This window comes from Muscardinus avellanarius, assembly GCF_963383645.1.
Source record: "Muscardinus avellanarius genome assembly, chromosome: 3".
Taxonomy (NCBI): Eukaryota; Metazoa; Chordata; class Mammalia; order Rodentia; family Gliridae; genus Muscardinus; species Muscardinus avellanarius.
The window spans coordinates 145,125,336-145,141,822 of record NC_137788.1 but is presented as its reverse complement, the minus strand read 5'-3'; the positions used below and the strand labels follow the sequence as shown (position 1 = coordinate 145,141,822).

Here is a 16,487-nt window from a genome sequence, read left to right as displayed (position 1 = left end):
CTCTTATGCAAACCTCAGCCAGTGGCCATTCTCCAGTGGGAACCAAAATGCTTTTGTATCTCCAAGAATCACATCCATATTGCTCACAGGAAGATGGTACAAGGGTCAAGGACTTAAAATGGTTAATGTTTTTATTTAGGAAGAAATGCCCTCTCTAGTGACTTCTGTGTATGCTGTCATTTTGTCCTGTGGCCCCCCTAGCTGCAAGGGCAGCCCAGGACTGAGGATTTTACCCTTCGGTCCTCTGTAGTTATGGCAAGGGATATCAGGGTTGTGAATAACTTTGAGATAGCCAGTCCACAGCCAGCCATGTTCCCCCACAGTTGCCTCTTTACATCAGCAGAAAGGTCCGCTAGAAGTACCGTGATTGCAACACTGAAGGACTTAGAACCCTGCTAGCCACTTTGATTTCTTCTGAATTATGACATATAGTATCTTTTTTCCTTCTTAATTCCTTAATTCAAATCAGAGTGAGCCTCCTGCATGTCGAGACTGCATCTCCTACATTTCTGGTCATAGTGCTGCCACTGCTGGTTATATGGTCCTGGCCAGTGGTGTAACCTTATTGAGCATCAGGACGCACATTTTTCCAAGTGATTTGAGCTAGGCCAATGGCTGCTAATATTTCTTATGATAGAAATAGAACAGCCACTTTTATTTATCATAACTGTTACATCATTTATCCTAAACATTAAGACAAACCATTAAATGACATTGTATGAAATACATTTAATACCATAGCTATAAAATACTAACAAAACTGTACAAAATAGTGACAAAGTTGAACTTTAAAATTGTCATTATAAGTTGGGCACAGTGGTACATGCCTATAATCCCAGTACTTGGAAGACTGAGACAGGAGGATTGCAGGTTCAAGACCAGCCTCAGCAACTCAGTAAGACCTTGTTTCAAACTAAAAAGTAAAATAGGGGTGGAGTTTTAGCTCAAAGGTAGAACATCACTGAGTTTAATTCCCAGTATCACAAAAGAAAAGAAAAAAAGTGCCATCTCAGCAGGAATGGAATAAGATAAAAATTCTTAGTATTCATGTCATAAAAATTTTCTCTAGATTATATCAGTATTCTAACAGGTAAAAAAAAAAAAACAAAAAAAAAAAACAGTTCTAAACTATACTATCTCCCAGCTCACTTCTAAGCTTCTCAGGCCTGTGTTTCTTAAAGGAAAACTTTATTTCAGTAATTAGGGCATTTTCGCTCAGTGTTCATTAGAAGGAACAGCAAATATTCTGGGTATGGTTATTTGGTCAGACTGATAACCCATGTGATTGGCTCCATCAAAACCTCTTGAAATAGTTACCAGCCTCAGATGCATAGAATAACCTTTTCAGGCAAATTTCACTTTTTCATTGATTAACATATGAGACATATGTTAGCAGTAGCAACAATTTCAAAGCCAGGGTGCTTAGTAAAAGCAGCTTTCAAAGCTAGCATTAAGTTTAGGACACCAGAGAAGGCTGGGTGACCTGGTGTGAAGAGGTGAAAAGAGAGCCCAGGAGAAGGCCAGCAGGCTTCCAGGGATGGAGCCCTGCCCTTCCAGCTCCTGGGCTGCCAGGGAGTCGGTCAGGACCAGGCATGTTAGTTGGAGTCAGGTTTATCTTCTCAGGTAAGTTTGAGATGGAAAGGCTAGATGGTTGAATTTGGCCAGAATAATCTTGTTTTCTAATTACTTGTTGCTGCATAATAAACCACAAAAAAGCCTAGTTGGCTTAAAATAAAGATGAGTTCTTTTTTTTTTTTTTTTTTGGTGGTACTGGGGTGGAACCTAGAGGCTTTCTACCTCCGGGATATACTCCCAGACCTATTTTATACTTTATTTGGAAACAGGGTCTCACTAAGTTGCTGAGAGCCTTACTAAGTAGCTGAGACTGGTTTCGAACCTATATGATCCTCCTGTCTCAGCCTCCCAAGCGCGAGGATTACAAGTGTGTGCCACCAGGCCCGGCAAGATGACTTATTTTTCATGCCTCTGCAGTTGGAGGGTGGTTTGGTGGGGCAGCTTGCCTATCCCAGGGGTTGCTATTGAGGCAGCTCAAGTCTGGAGGCTGCAGTTGTGTGAAGGGTCTTTCACTCAAGTGTCTGGAAGCTGAGGCTGTCTCTTTGCTGAGCCGGGGCTGGGCCTGCCCTGAGGCCTTACCATGTTGCTTACTCGGCTTCCTTACCACATGGTGGCTGGACTTTATGGTGAGCATCCAGGTAGCAGAGCCAAGAGGAAGTTGTGTCAGCCTTTATAACCGAGCCCCATAGCCTTAAGTTGTCTGCCACATTCTGTAAGTCACTGGACCTGGCCCGTACTCACAAGGAGGGAACCAACTCTACCTGTTAATGGAAGACATATCCAAGAGTTTGTGGACATGTTTTGAAACTACTACACAAATTATCTATTTAATCATAGATAATTTGTTGTTTTCCTCCTACATTTTAGTTGGCCGATGATAGGACACATATCAGTCAACAGAGATGTTCACAGTGGTCAGGGCAGTCCTGTGGACTGTCCTTTTTGTTAACTTGGAGAAAATTCATGATTCCTACCTCATAAGAAAAGAGTAGAGAGCAGTGTGACTGGGACCCGTGTGCTTTTCACCAGAAATGGTATAGTCATGGAAGTTATCAAGTACAAGAAAGTTTTCAAGCACGGATGAAAAGTTTTGTTGGAAAAAGAAATGAAAACATTCTGTGGCATTCCTGGACAATTTGGTATTATATAATCAAAGTCAAAAAGAAAGTTCTTTTATTGGCATTTGAAAAATGTAAATTTCACATTTGAACTTGGCTCTAACTCACTCACAGAACTTGTATACACTGATGATATGGAATAGGTTTTGTATCTGGAAATAGTTGATCTAAAGTTTAAAACCATTTAATTCAAACCTGATGTTTATAAAGTTGAGATGGGATTAGAGGCCTCTCACCATGTTTAACATACAATAGCCTTTTATTCAATTTGCCTACCAAAATATTTCTAAGAATAAATGTTTGCTATGGCATGAGGAGAAATTAAATTAGGATTCCACATCTTTAGCCTTTTTATATACTTGTAGATTCCTAGATTCTTTCATACAGTTAAGCTTTTAAAAGTTCAGGGATGTATTCTGAAACATGATACTCCTCTTTTTTAGTAAACTGCTAGTGATGCTATAAGAATCTTTGTTTCGTTCCTTCTAGAAGTTTCAGAAGGTAAGAGTGTGCTTACCTGAGATTTGGGCTGGATAATCTTTATAATAAAAAGGAAGTTGGATGTGGTAGTGCATGCCTGTAATCCCAGTACTTGGGAGGCTGAGATGAGAGAATGACAGGTTTGAGGATAGCCTCAGCAATGAAGTGAGACTGTCAAGCAATCTAGCCAGACCTTGCTAAAAAACAAAAAAAGGTGGAAGTGTAGCTTAGAGGTTGATTGCCCCTGGATTCAATCAACAGGAGGAATGAAAGAAAGATGGGAGGGACTCGTGTTTCTGATTTTTAGGTTAATAGCGTAAATGTGAATAAACATTGAGATTTATCAAATGGCCGTATTTTCTTTCAGGTGATATGCAGGACTGTTCTCCTTTGATCACTTAGTCTATGAATCATAGTGACACGTGTCCTAATGCTAAAACAGTTTTTCCTTCCTGGAAGAAACTCTTTGATGAGTGTATTTCACGTATGTTAATGGAGAAATAAATTTAGTTCACTGGCTTAGATTGAGTGTTCCTGGTTCAAAATGCCTGGGACAAGATGTGTTCCATTTTTAGACTTTTTTGTGATTTTGGGATGTACACAATGAGATGTCCTAGGGGTGGGGCCAGATCTAAACACAACATTCACGTGTGTTTCATCTGCACCTAATACTGTAGCTTGAAGGCAGTTTGATGCAGTATCTTAGTGCATCTGCATTTATTCTAGGACCTGATAGGTGAGGTCACGTACGACCTTGCCTAAGTATAGCCTCGTATTAGTGCTCAGAAGTTTCAAATTTTGGATTGTTGATCCACCTAGTTAAACAAAAAGTTTATATTTGTAAATTTGCCTGGTCTGGAGTGTTTGTGTATATTTCTTTTGCATGTGTTGAGCTTAGATGTCAGCATTAGATACATAAAAATATTGCTTTAAAATTATTCTGCAATATTCTAAAAATACATTCTGTGGGATTATTTAAATGATATAAGAATTATCTGGTCCTTAAATTTTTTTATAGTAATGTCCATGAAACCAACTGTACCTGGTTGTCTATCAAGGTTATAATTAGATAATGTTCTAAATTATTATTTTTCTCTTTTTTCTTTTTTACATTATTACTGTAGTGCTCTTGTAGATAATAAAGTTGGTTATTTAGTTCATTTGCACAGAGACTACTACTGATATTGGTTATAGTCATGATTTCAGCAATTAACATCTAGGGCTTACTGTGTGATAGAAATTGTACTAGGTGTTTAGGAGGGATTATCTTACTATATTTCTGTCAGATGAGATAGTTAGATTTTACAGACGGGAAAACAAGCCTTATAAATACTAAATGCTTTTCCATGATCCTCTGATAATATATACTAAAAAACCTGGGGTACTTATCTGCCTTTTTATCTGTAGTTAGTTAACCTGTTTGTTTCTATGTTACTTTAGTTTTTTCTGTCTCTTGATCAGTCTTATTGAGGGTGACTTTTTGTTTTTGTGTTTTTGTTTTTGGGATGTATGTATATATGCATGTATGTGTATGTGTGGTACTGAGGATTGAACCAAGAGACATTCTACCTCTGAGCTATACCCCCAGCCCTCTTTTTTATTTTGAAACCAGGTCTAAGTTGTTGAGAGTCTCGATACATTGCTGAGGCTGGCCAGGGACCATGTGTTCCTCCTGTCTCTGCCTCCCAAGTACTATGATTACAGGCATGCATCGCCACGCCTGGCTCTTATGGTTGCTTTTTGATATTATATCTTCTATGCTTTAAGAATAAATTCTTTATATATTTCAGTTTTTTAGTACATTTATGCATCATTATTAAATCTTGCTTCCCGACTATCGTGGATTGTTTACATTTCTTTTTTATTTGTAAGAGTTGATTCATTTGTTTTTCAAGTGAAAACATTATTGCCTGAATCTTAATGACTTTGGCTGAATTTCTTTAATTTCTCTGTAGTGCTGTCTTTGTCATTACATTTTCATATTTACCCTAAATGAACCCCCAGTGGGCTACAGTTGCATCTTATAGATCTGATGAGCTGTGGATCCCTTCAGTCTTTGGAGCCAGTGAGCAGGCTGTAGGAATATAATGTCCCTTCCTCTGTCACTTCAGATTAGATTGATAGCATATGTTCAATAAAATGCTTATCATGCAGCTTAAGTTGTGTCTGTTGATTCTCATTTTTACTGACTACAGTGATTGGTATAACTACAAAACTTCTTTTGTGTAAATTAATATAGCTTTATAACCCAAGAACTGTTTGTCTACTAGGCAGCTAACTGGCACTGTGGACATTGTGTGAGACTACAGTATTATTGGATGAGTGTTTTCTTCCCTTCCATCTCTAAAGAATATATTCCTCTTTTACTTTTTAAGTGACACAAAGTAGAGACCAAATCATTAGGGATGACTAAGTGAGAGGTCACTGATACAGTTTTTGCTGAATTATTTTTGAAAAAGAAAGGCGCAAAATGGTGTAACAGTTTGAAGAAATAGTTAAGTCAGGAGATTGTGTGTGTGTGTGTGTGTGTGTGTGTCCGCACACGCGCATTTTTGGTTTTTTGCGTTTTATTTCCTAGAGTGCTGTACTTACTCATCAGAGTGAAAAGAGCAAATGAAAAGAGCAAGTTGATAGATGCAGTGAAATTTTAAGTGATTAATGATAAAGGAGATATGTCTCTCCCAAGTCAGTAATGTAGAATCTGGATATCTGGTGAGGTGAGGAAAGCTTGGCGTGGAGTAAGGTGGTGAAATGTAGCAAACGCGTGGAGAAGGCCCACCGAGCCCTCGCCAGCAGGTCATCAGATTGGACCAGGTTGGATCACAGTGAGAAGTGTTGATTGGGGGTCCAGCGAGCTCTGCCAGACACGGGCAGGTCAGGTTGGCCTGAGCGGGTGCCAGTCAGTGTGGAACTACAGGCCATTCTTAGACGGTTTGAGACATCCCTAGGGGCAAGCTGGAAGGAATGCCACTGAGACCATCTTTTTACAAGTGTAGAGGAAGGTGATGTGAGATGGAGAAGCATGTTTCTAGTATGATCTAAAAACGTGTTGACATGTATGGCAGGCACATTTGGTGTAACTTAATCAAGAAAATGACCTTCTAAAATCACTATGAGAGAGTTGTCCTTTCATAACTATTAGAATGACAAATGTAAAAATCAGACCGTATCCTGTGCTGTAGGATATTGTTGTATATTGACATAACTTAACACACCTGTTTTGAAGAATATGTGATCCCCAAATGCAGTAATTCTACTTTTAAGTATATGTCTTAAAGGAGCTTTAATTCTACACTTAAGCAAGGAGACATGCTACACAGAAGTTAACAGTAGCACTGTTCATGAAAGGGAAGAAGGAAAGAAAGAACTAAGTTTCCATTGACAGAAGAACAGCTAAGTTATGGTGTTGTCATGAAATCAAATATACATGCGTAAAAATAAATGGCAAATGGTATGGGTCATCTTTGATCAGTCCCAGAAGTATAAAGAATTTAAAAAGAAGAAAGTTGCAGGTAATTTCTACCAAAGTTAAACCGTTAATGCTGTATTACTTAAGAAGAGATACATGTGTAATAAAAAATAAATATATAGCAAATAGACAAGTTCAAGGTCATGGCTACTTTGAGAAAGGATGTGACTGAGGAGGAATGTTGGTAAAGTTCTGTTTCTTCAGGTGAGTAGTAAGCCTAAATCATCTGCTTTATCTTTCTTTTCACCATTTTGATGTCCTTAATGGCTTCTTATGTATTTTTTAACAATTCTGAGTGAAGGCAATGTTGATAGCTCTTTGACTTTGTTGGAGCACTCCTGTAGAACCTGTCCCATGGAACGGCATGAAGGGGCACAGGGTGCAGATTGACATTCCAGCTCAGTGCCTGGGGCTCTGGAGCCTGGCAGGTCTCAGCCTCTCTAACCATAGTTTCCTCATCTACAGTGCAGGACCACTAGGACTGCTGCAAAGATCAGAGGGGTGGTGCCTTCAAACCTATCAAAACGTACAATATGAATTAAGTAACTTGGTCATTACCATTTCTCTCCTTAGGAGATAGCAGTAATTAATAGACTTCTCAAAGCCACACATACAAAGAAATAAATCATAACTGAACCACTTAAATGTAAGGATTCATTACTTGTTTAATGTATTTATTTATTCTCCATGCTGTACAGTGTGGAGCCATTCTTAGGGACAGGAAGCTGAAGGGGCTGCAGCTTACACTCTGCACTCTGTTTTGGTCTCCTAAGTGTGTTATTACCAAAGAAAAATAAATTTAAGTAGCCTAATACCAGTTGAAGTCTTTGGGGAAGAAGTCCTCATTCTTATACAAGGCTGTGTGTGTGTGTGTGTGTGTGTGTGTGTGTGTGTGTGTGTGTGTGTGTGTGTTGTGTGTACACACCCCAGTCCTAGCTGTCTAAAATAGTTCCAGCAGGCAACAGCCTAAACTACCACTACTCCCAAGAAGCTTTCCTGGGACAAGGACTTCTGCCCGTGGCCTTCTTACTCCGAGGTTATTTGTGAGCCCAGTATTCCTGTTATTTATAACTTCTAGAGACACCAGCTGCTGTCTCCATGGCATAAATCACTTTCAGAACACCTGGGTGGCCTTTACTTCTGCTTTTCAAAGTTGCTGGCATTTGGAAAAGACTGTTCCCTGTGTTGACATAGCTTTTCTCTGATTTTACCTTTCTGTGAACTTGAGATTTTGGGGTGAGGGCATTTGATAGAGTGAGAAAAGGATATAAACTCTCTCTGATAAGCTTTCCTTTCATAGGATATAAAGTCTCTTAAAAGGGAAAGATAAGGGATTTTTGTTGTCATTTGGTTTTGTTATTTTTCAGTGATTCTTTGTTTACTCTGGAAAGGCAAACCTTTGTTTACTTAATTTTATAGCCTAATAATTTCATATACTCTTCTTTTGTACCTACCATATCATGTTTGGTTCTATACTGCTCACTAGGTTAGATTTTTCAAGCTTAGTGCTTAATGGTCCACATTAATTATAGGCCCTCTGTGGCTCTGATCCCAGCCCATAGCCAATGAGACATCACGGGCTTTTCCACTGAGGACCACAGGCAGGCAAGTTGGCCACTTCTGTGGGAATTCCCTATCCATCCATCCAAGTGAGGTAAAGCAGTGACCTCTGTGACTTTCCTTCTCTTAGCTCACAGGAACCTTCCCTGCTTCTCCACTGTCCATGTCCTTCTTTTGTCAGCTGCTTTGCTGTCTTCTGCACCCTCTCCTCCTCCTGCCATCTGAAGGCTGCCTTGGGCCCAGAGACTGTTCCACAGAGAGGAATCCCATTCCTCCAGAGGTCCTTCCTCAGAGCCAGGCAGGCCTTGTCCTGTTGGGATGACAAGGAGCCTTAGAGGTCCAGCGGGGCTTTCTCAGACTTGAACCAACTCAGAGCATTGGCATGTTCTCTCAGAGGCCAAGCGATGGGCCTCTGTTAACTGGCCTTGATTTGGGGCAGAGAAGAGTCCATAGCCACTTCCACCTGCACTACACTGAGGTGAACACAAGGGGGCAGCCTCCCCACATATTTTCATTACACAGGACAATAGGAACAAAGGCCGATTTTTCTGAGCGAGGCAGGAGCCAGGCTATGCTCCAGTACCCGCATGTAAAGCGTGCAGCCTCTAACTCTGTTTATAAGAGCGTCCAGCTCTTGGGAAGGGCATACGGGTGCTGAGTCGATGTGCTTTCCTGGTGGTTTTCTCAGTGTGGATCCTGTTTGTCCCTCACCCAACCCAGAATCAGCACAGGGCAGGAAGGCATATTTTATTATTGGAGGCTTAGATATGACTGGATCATCAATATAAAAGAATGGAAACCAGCTTAGCTTACCGTCGGAATCTGAATAATGATTTCAAGGCAATCATTTGAATTTGTTTCTTTTTTTTCTTTCTTTCTCTCCCCCCATCCCACCTCTCTTCCAAATACTAAAAGCATTGTTTCAAATGTAATTTTTTTATCCTGATTTCTTCTTCATCTTGGAAATTGAGTTAAATTCCTTTGGTAATTTCTAGTTGGAAAAGTGTTAGGATGGAAAATGCATGCTGCTTAGTGGGCGATGAAGCAGAATATAAACTACCACCGATATCCTGATTGCCTTTGCAGTTAGAAGCACATCGTCAGTTTTATGTTTCCTGGTTGACTGTTTTTTAATTTACAGCAGTTCAGCACATAATTGCATTGATGATCATATTTCAAAGGATTTGAGCGTATTGATTCAAGTCCAGAATTAAAGTAAAAATTGTTATTCCTTCACTGTTGTATCTCAGTTCATTTTGATATTTGACTGTAATGGTTGGAAGAAGTCAGATATGCTTTGAAAATCAAAGGTGATTTCTCTCTCCCCTGGCGTAGAGGCAAGGTGGAAACAGGAATGTTTTCTTTCAGATCTCGACAGAAATAGCAGTCGGTCGATGTATTATATGATTGTTTTTCTGCAGGGCCACAAGTCTTCAATTTTTTTAAAGTGACTATAATAAATTTTATTTTTCTGAGCAGTTTGTATAATCAGTTTCATATTTCCATGTCTTTCCTTAACTGATACTATCAGGGTCGCCACAAGTGTACTGGGAAGATAGATGGAGTTAGATTTTACACACATTTATTTAGCACCTTTTCATGCCAGGTGCTCAGCAAGTCACATTTGTGTTTTTAAGCCTCATAACAAACTTTAGTGATAGTTTTTTTTAATCTTCATTTTGGAGGTGAAAAAACTGAGATGGAGAGATTTTTTTTTTTTTTTTTTTTTTTGGTGGTACTGGGGTTCATGGAAACCCTTCTCCCAGACCTATTTTTACATTTTTATTTGGAAACAGGGTCTCCTAAGCCGGTGCGCGTGGCTGGCTTTGAACCTGCGTGATCCTCCTGTCTCTGCCTCCCAAGTGCGGGGATTACAATTGTGCGCCACCACGCTCGGCAAGACGGAGAAAATTTTTATTTGCCAACAACTTAGACTATTCCAATCATCCTTTATTAGCTATGATTTTGTTTCTGTACAGTTGTGTAGCTGAGATCACTTTAAATACCTTTATTATTGATTATCCTCGCTCTATGATTATAAAAGTGAAAATGTGCTGTAATAACTTTTGGCATTCTTCTTAGAATCCTTGAGTCTCATAGTTCCTGTGGCCTGGTCCCTTCTTCCTGCAGGTCAGAAATCTGAGACTCGGGGGCTGGGTTTTCCAAGCTTGAACAGTTGGTAGTGAGTAGAGACTGGACCCAGGTCTTTTCCTTTATAAGAGAGCAGCTCATGGGAAAGGACAGGAGGAGAAGGAACTGGGCCCCTCAGAGGAAAAGAGACGCTGGCTGTGAGGCCTCCCTGTGCTCTCTCCTGGAGCCTGTGCCTCCCGTGGGGCGTCCCGGACACCGCACACTTCCACTCCCTTCCATCACTGCCTCTGTCTGCTGCTCAAGGGTCATTGCTCCCTTTACTGCTTGAAAAACTCAGACTGAGGTCCCAACCCAGATGACACCTCCTCTCCACAGTTCGCCAACTGCTGCTTCCGGCTTCTTCCCTCAAGTTCTGTACTCCAGTGCATTTCTCTCTGACCCCTTATTCCATAGTTTGTGTTTTCAGTTGGTATCTCTGAGTTCCTGGGGCAGGGTTACCATGCTCTGTGGATATCTTTGTATCAAGTTCAGGCTGGGTACAATGGGCATGTGTCAGGGTGGGCGTGTGGGTAAGTGGATGACTGCCCCCCCCCCCCCGCCCCGGCGCTCCTTTGGGGTCTGTGGAGGCGCAGGATACATTCCCACAGTTAGTCATTAGTTTGCTAGCTTCTGGATTATATATGTGGGAAATTGAGTTACAGCCAGTCAAAAAAGGAGATTGGAGATCCAGTTTATTTGAAAACTTGAATGTCCAGCATGTGCTTTTGGTTCATATCTTTGTCTTTTTCTGATATTTGGTACATGCACCAGGAATTTTTTCCAGTGGCTTGCATTACTTTAGAGGTGTAGCACTGGGAGTAGGCAGCCAGGCTGGGGATATGACCTGTGTGCATGTCTTTCAAATGTACATACACTAATCTGTCCAGAAACAAAATATTCTAGTATCCTTTACAGCCTGAAGTCACATGTCCTTATTCAAATCTTTTAAAATAGTTTTACTCTTTGGAGTAACTGAGTATTTTATGGACTTGAGTTTGGCCCTTTGAAATCTAATTTCTATATATCTGACATGCCTACAGTATTTTTTGATAATAAATCAATTTCTCTTGTAGTTAGATGAGTTTATAACTGAAATCAGACTTGTTTAAAGTATGGTAAAATATAAAATTATCTTTAAAAAGACAATAGAACCCAAATAGGTGGGAGTTGACAGTTGACTGGTATAATTATAGATAGTTTAAATGTATTGATATCGCACTTAGATAACCAAATGTTTCTAACACCCACAAAATCATAACCAAATTTAAATGTATCTAAAAATATAAGCTGGGTGTGGTGGCACACGCTTGTAATCTCAGCACCTGGGGGACTAGGACAGGAGGATCGTGGTTCACTGACTGCCTCAGCTACTTAGTGAGGCCCTTGCAACTCAGTGAGACCCTGTTTCAAAATAAAGAATTAAAAGTAGGGCTGGGGGTGTAGCTCAGAGGTAGAATGCCCCTGGGTTCCATACCCAGTACCACAAAATAGATAAATTAGATAGATAGATAGATAGATAGATAGATAAAAAATGTAGCCAATCCATAGCTGTGCTTTCTGTAAACATGGAGGTTCTTTGCCTGTGTATCCTATTTTATTTTACACTTGCTTTAGCATGCCTCATTGGTTTTTAGATTCTTCTGAAAACAATATGGGAAAGTGGAGAAGAAGCCCAGCATTTGAACCTGTTTACTCCCTCCTTTTTCCATAGTGAAGTATTTATTCTTATAACTAGTAAGATCTCACAACCTGGTACACTCAGAATATCCTGGTGTCTGCCTGTTGTGTTTGAGAAGTTTTTGATAGTGCTCCTCCCACCTTGAAAATTCTAGGTTGGGTGATGAATTCTACCTGGTCACTCTTATTATGACTTACATAGTTTTCCTTACTTTATCTTATGCTTTGATTCTAATGCCTCAAGTACATTTTTTTATCATACTTTTCTGTATTTTTTAATTCTTTAATATTTTGGAAGGCATATTCTGTTTTTATTAATAAGTGCCTTTATGTATTTTAAATTATTCTTTAAACATATCAGTACCAATATGTTATTCTTTGGATTCCACCAATTTAAGACTTAGACTTTGTAAGAAAATGTGGACATCTGATTCATCATTCTGTCTCTGATGGTTTATATTATTGTGCTTTGAACAAAGTACATGCCCAAGAAATCCTAGTGGAATGGATTGTAGGAAATGGTTTGCCTTTCTTAGAATGAAATTCAGCCTAGTAGAGAATGGTTTAGATCCCTGCAGGTGAAAGGCCTGGGGTTGAGTTTGGCCTGAGGATCTAGACCGCCCAACACCCTGCTAACCAAACCCAGCCCAGCATTGGAACAGATTTCAGTTACCTTGTTTTGTGACCCACAGACTCCCAGATGAGTTTTCAGCAAACTCTTTTCCAGTTAAAGTTCTTGCTCTATACTACTTCTGAGCACAGTGGCATGGGGCTTCCCAGTGTCTAGCAGAGGCTAAGAGGGTAGCCTGGCTTGGCTGCTGTGGCCACTGGCAGTGTTGGTGCCAGCACCATGTCCTGGAGCTGGGAGAGTAAGGACCTTGAGTTGGGGGGGGGGGCAGACCGAATGGAACAATAGTTAAAGGGACATTCAAAGAATTCCAGAATGAAGTTGAAGATGTTTGTGAGCATATTCTGTTGATTAGGCTCTGGATACTTCTAAAGAATAAGGTCGTCTTCTTAGTTTGAAGGAGGCATGGTAATAGAGAGCTAGGTGTGTTCTGTAGCAGTCAGTTAGCTATGAGCCAAGGGAGGAAAGAATGGCCATTTGTAAAATTTGAGTTACAGAATATGCTCTGTACTCTGATAGGCTGTTTACAATGCTTGATAAAAGAAATCTTTTTACTTTGCCAGATTTTACTCTAGCTAAATGCTTAAAACTTTAGGCAAATAAGGACAAGTTAACTCTTGTTAATGTAATACTGCTTGTGAATGAATACCTTGATAACTAGAAAATACAGTTATTTTGACTTCGTGTTCAAAGTAAAGGATTGCTCATCTGCAAAACTGGAAAAGGATGTAATTGGGCCTATATGATGAGAAAAGCTATGGATAAGTAGAATTTAGATATTTTCCAAGTTACTAGACAACTGCTTAGCATAATATCAAACACCCAGTGCTGCTTCATCTATTCCTTGAATCTGAACTTATTCCTTGGGCATAACTCCTTCAAACACGTTTGCTTGTTACATTCACTATTCCACTTAGGATCCCAGAGTCACAAACCATAACACAATCTCAAGTTGTCTTCTTTCTTCCTTTTTTAAAGTTATGTAAGTTGGCTGGGCATGGTGGCACATGCTTATAATCTTAGTACTTGGGAGGCTGAGACAGGAGGATCATGGTTCAAGGGCAGCCTCAGCTACTTAGTGTGAGGCCCTCCACAACTCAGTGAGGTCCTGTTTCAAAATAAAGAAGAAAAAATAGGGCTGCGGGTGTAGCTCAGAGGTAGAATGCCCCTGGGTTCCGTCCCCAGCTCTGCAAAAACTGTATGTTAATTTTTTTGTTTTAAAAAAAAGTGGCGCACACTTTTAATCCCAGTACTTGGGAGGCTGAAACAGGAGAATTGCAGGTTTGTGTCAGCCATCCTCAGCTACTTAGTAAGACCCTGTTTCAAAATAAAAAATCAAATAGAGCTGGGAGTTTAGCTCAGAGGTAGAATGCCCCTGAATTCAATCCCTAGTAACACAACACAAAAAATTCTTTGTTTACAGTTTTAGGTGGTACTCTTTTTAAATTTTTATTTCACTTATTTGAATTTCACACAACACATACTTATTGTAAAAAAAAAAAAATCCAGGCAGTAATAGAAATGTCAAGGTAAAATGAAATTCTCTCATCGCTGCAGCCACTTCTGTGACATAGCGGTGATAGCCAGCAGCATCTTCCCATAGTTTTCCTTGCACATACACGCACGCATATACACACTAGTATTCTGCTTGTGTTGTAAAAGTGGTATTGAGTGTATTATCTGTTTGGTTTAGTTCAACAGATGTGTGCACTGAGCTCCTGTACACAGTGTCAGAGGTGCTGTGCACTGTAAGTGTGTATAATCTGTGCCCTAGGGCCATTTATCACATTCTCTTCTAACACATTTTTAAACTCATTACCAGTGCTAATCCCTTTATCAGTGCTCCAGGAGTTTTCAGCTTATGATGTTATGAAACCCAAATAAGGCAATCTTTGCTAAAGCACTTAAACACAAAGCAGTAAGATATGACCACAGTATTTATGAATTCTAATTGTTGTCATTGCTATATTTGAATTATTTCAGTAGGTTCCATATACCTTCAGACCACTCTGTTATACTTATTGTATCTGTAATATATATATATAATTTGTCTTGCATGATTGAATCTGAGGCATTTTACCTCCAAGCTACACCTAGCCCTTTTTTTATTTGGAAAACAGGATTACTCTAATTTGGAGAGAACCTCGATAAGTTGCTGAGGCTGGCCTCAAGCCTGGGACCCTCCTGTTTCATCCTCTCAAGTACTGAGATTACTGGCCGGCAGGCACCACCATGCCCAGTGGTCTATTAACTTTTAAATGCAATATGTCTGACTTTCTTTGTCTCAACAGATGTTTTTTTTTTGTTTTTGTTTTTAAAGTCCTTACTAGTTGAATCTTCTGTAGCCTTTCTCTTCTATATCTATATCTGGTTATATCTGATTAATGAGAACCATAAATTTTGCTTAATTAACACGTGTTTGAAAGTCAAGATTTCTTCTGGATTATACTCCACAACCATTGTTGTCATTATTTTATCATCAGTTTCTCACAGCCAGAGATTTTAACTTAGCCACAAATAGAAAAGTTTTTGTTTTTGTCAAAAAAAAACACACACACACAGCCAGGCGTGGTGGCACACGCTTGTAATCCCAGCATTCGGGAGGCTGTGAGACAGGAGGATCGCAGTTGCGGACAGCCTCAGCTACTTAGTGAGGACCTCCACAACTCAGTGAGACCCTGTTTCAAAGTAAAGAATATAAAATACAGGGCTGGGGGTGTAGCTGGAGGTAAAATGTCCCTGGGTTTTATCCCCAGTATTGGGGGGAAAAAAAAAAAAGACCACACACAACTCTTGAGAAGTTGCTTTTACTTTTGACCACATAATTTTCACATGTCCTACAAGAAAGTGAGCTTGGTGGCTTTGAGTGAAAAACAGTGGCACTTCAGCGGACCTCAGCGTGTTCTGATCACAGACGGATGGAGTGTGGCTTGATTAAAGAGGCCTGGCCTGAAGTGGTCCCTATAGACGCTGAACTGGACCCGGATGAAAGTCCTAATGACTCTGCCCTCGTCCGGGCATCAGGAGTCATTGAAACGAGCGAGCTTGGGATTTCACGTCCAGGTCCATTTTTAATACTACCCCCTTATGTTTTCATAGCACTGCATGCTTTTCAAAATGCTTTTATCTGTAGTATTTGATCTGGCTAGTCTGCTTTTAGCGTCTATATTTCAAAGACCAGTAATGGTTATGTTGGAAGTAATACCTATTAGAATAGTGACTTTGAAAACTTGGAAATTATTTCCAGGTGTTTCAGGTTGGCTACATTCGAATGATGAAACTTTAAACTTTGTTCTATATAAAAGAAAACGTTGCTGCTTGAAATGATCTTAGAAATTAGCAACCCAAAATATTTCAGGGTTTTTGTTGTTTTTCGTCATCTATTCTATAGTAAATGTGTGTAACTTACTGCACTGTGGATAGTGCACAATATGTGAAGAAAACTGAAAGCATAGGAGGAAAAAAGGTGCAGCAAAGAAAACTTGTTTTTTGTTAAATACCTGACATGGTGCATATGAAGTTTAAACAGTTTTCATGACAGAAAACCTCCCTCCTCCCTCCTCCCTTAGTCACAGTTGGGATGTGCACTAGTCGGGGAAAACACCAGTCAAGAAAACAATAGCTTGTGCAGTATGTATTCTGGCATCTTTCTAGGTGTTCTGCTTATGGCCTCGTATTATTTTTTTTTCCTTTTTCTTTTCCTTTGTTGAGAGGTTAGCGATTGAAGCCAGGGCTTCCTGCGCGCATAACATGCATTCTACCACTGAGCTACATCCCTGCCCTACACATTTTTCTCATGTTCCAAAGACATAAAAGGATAATTTGCATATATATACAGACATATATAATA

At 39.8% G+C, this 16,487-nt stretch overlaps 1 protein-coding gene across 2 annotated transcripts in view; it reads left to right on the top strand.

Annotated features, from left to right (window-relative positions):
* EFL1 (elongation factor like GTPase 1) overlaps positions 1–16,487 on the top strand; it is a gene marked incomplete at both ends in the record, with an annotated part of 91,526 nt that overhangs the window by 29,155 nt on the left and 45,884 nt on the right. The window lies entirely within an intron of this gene.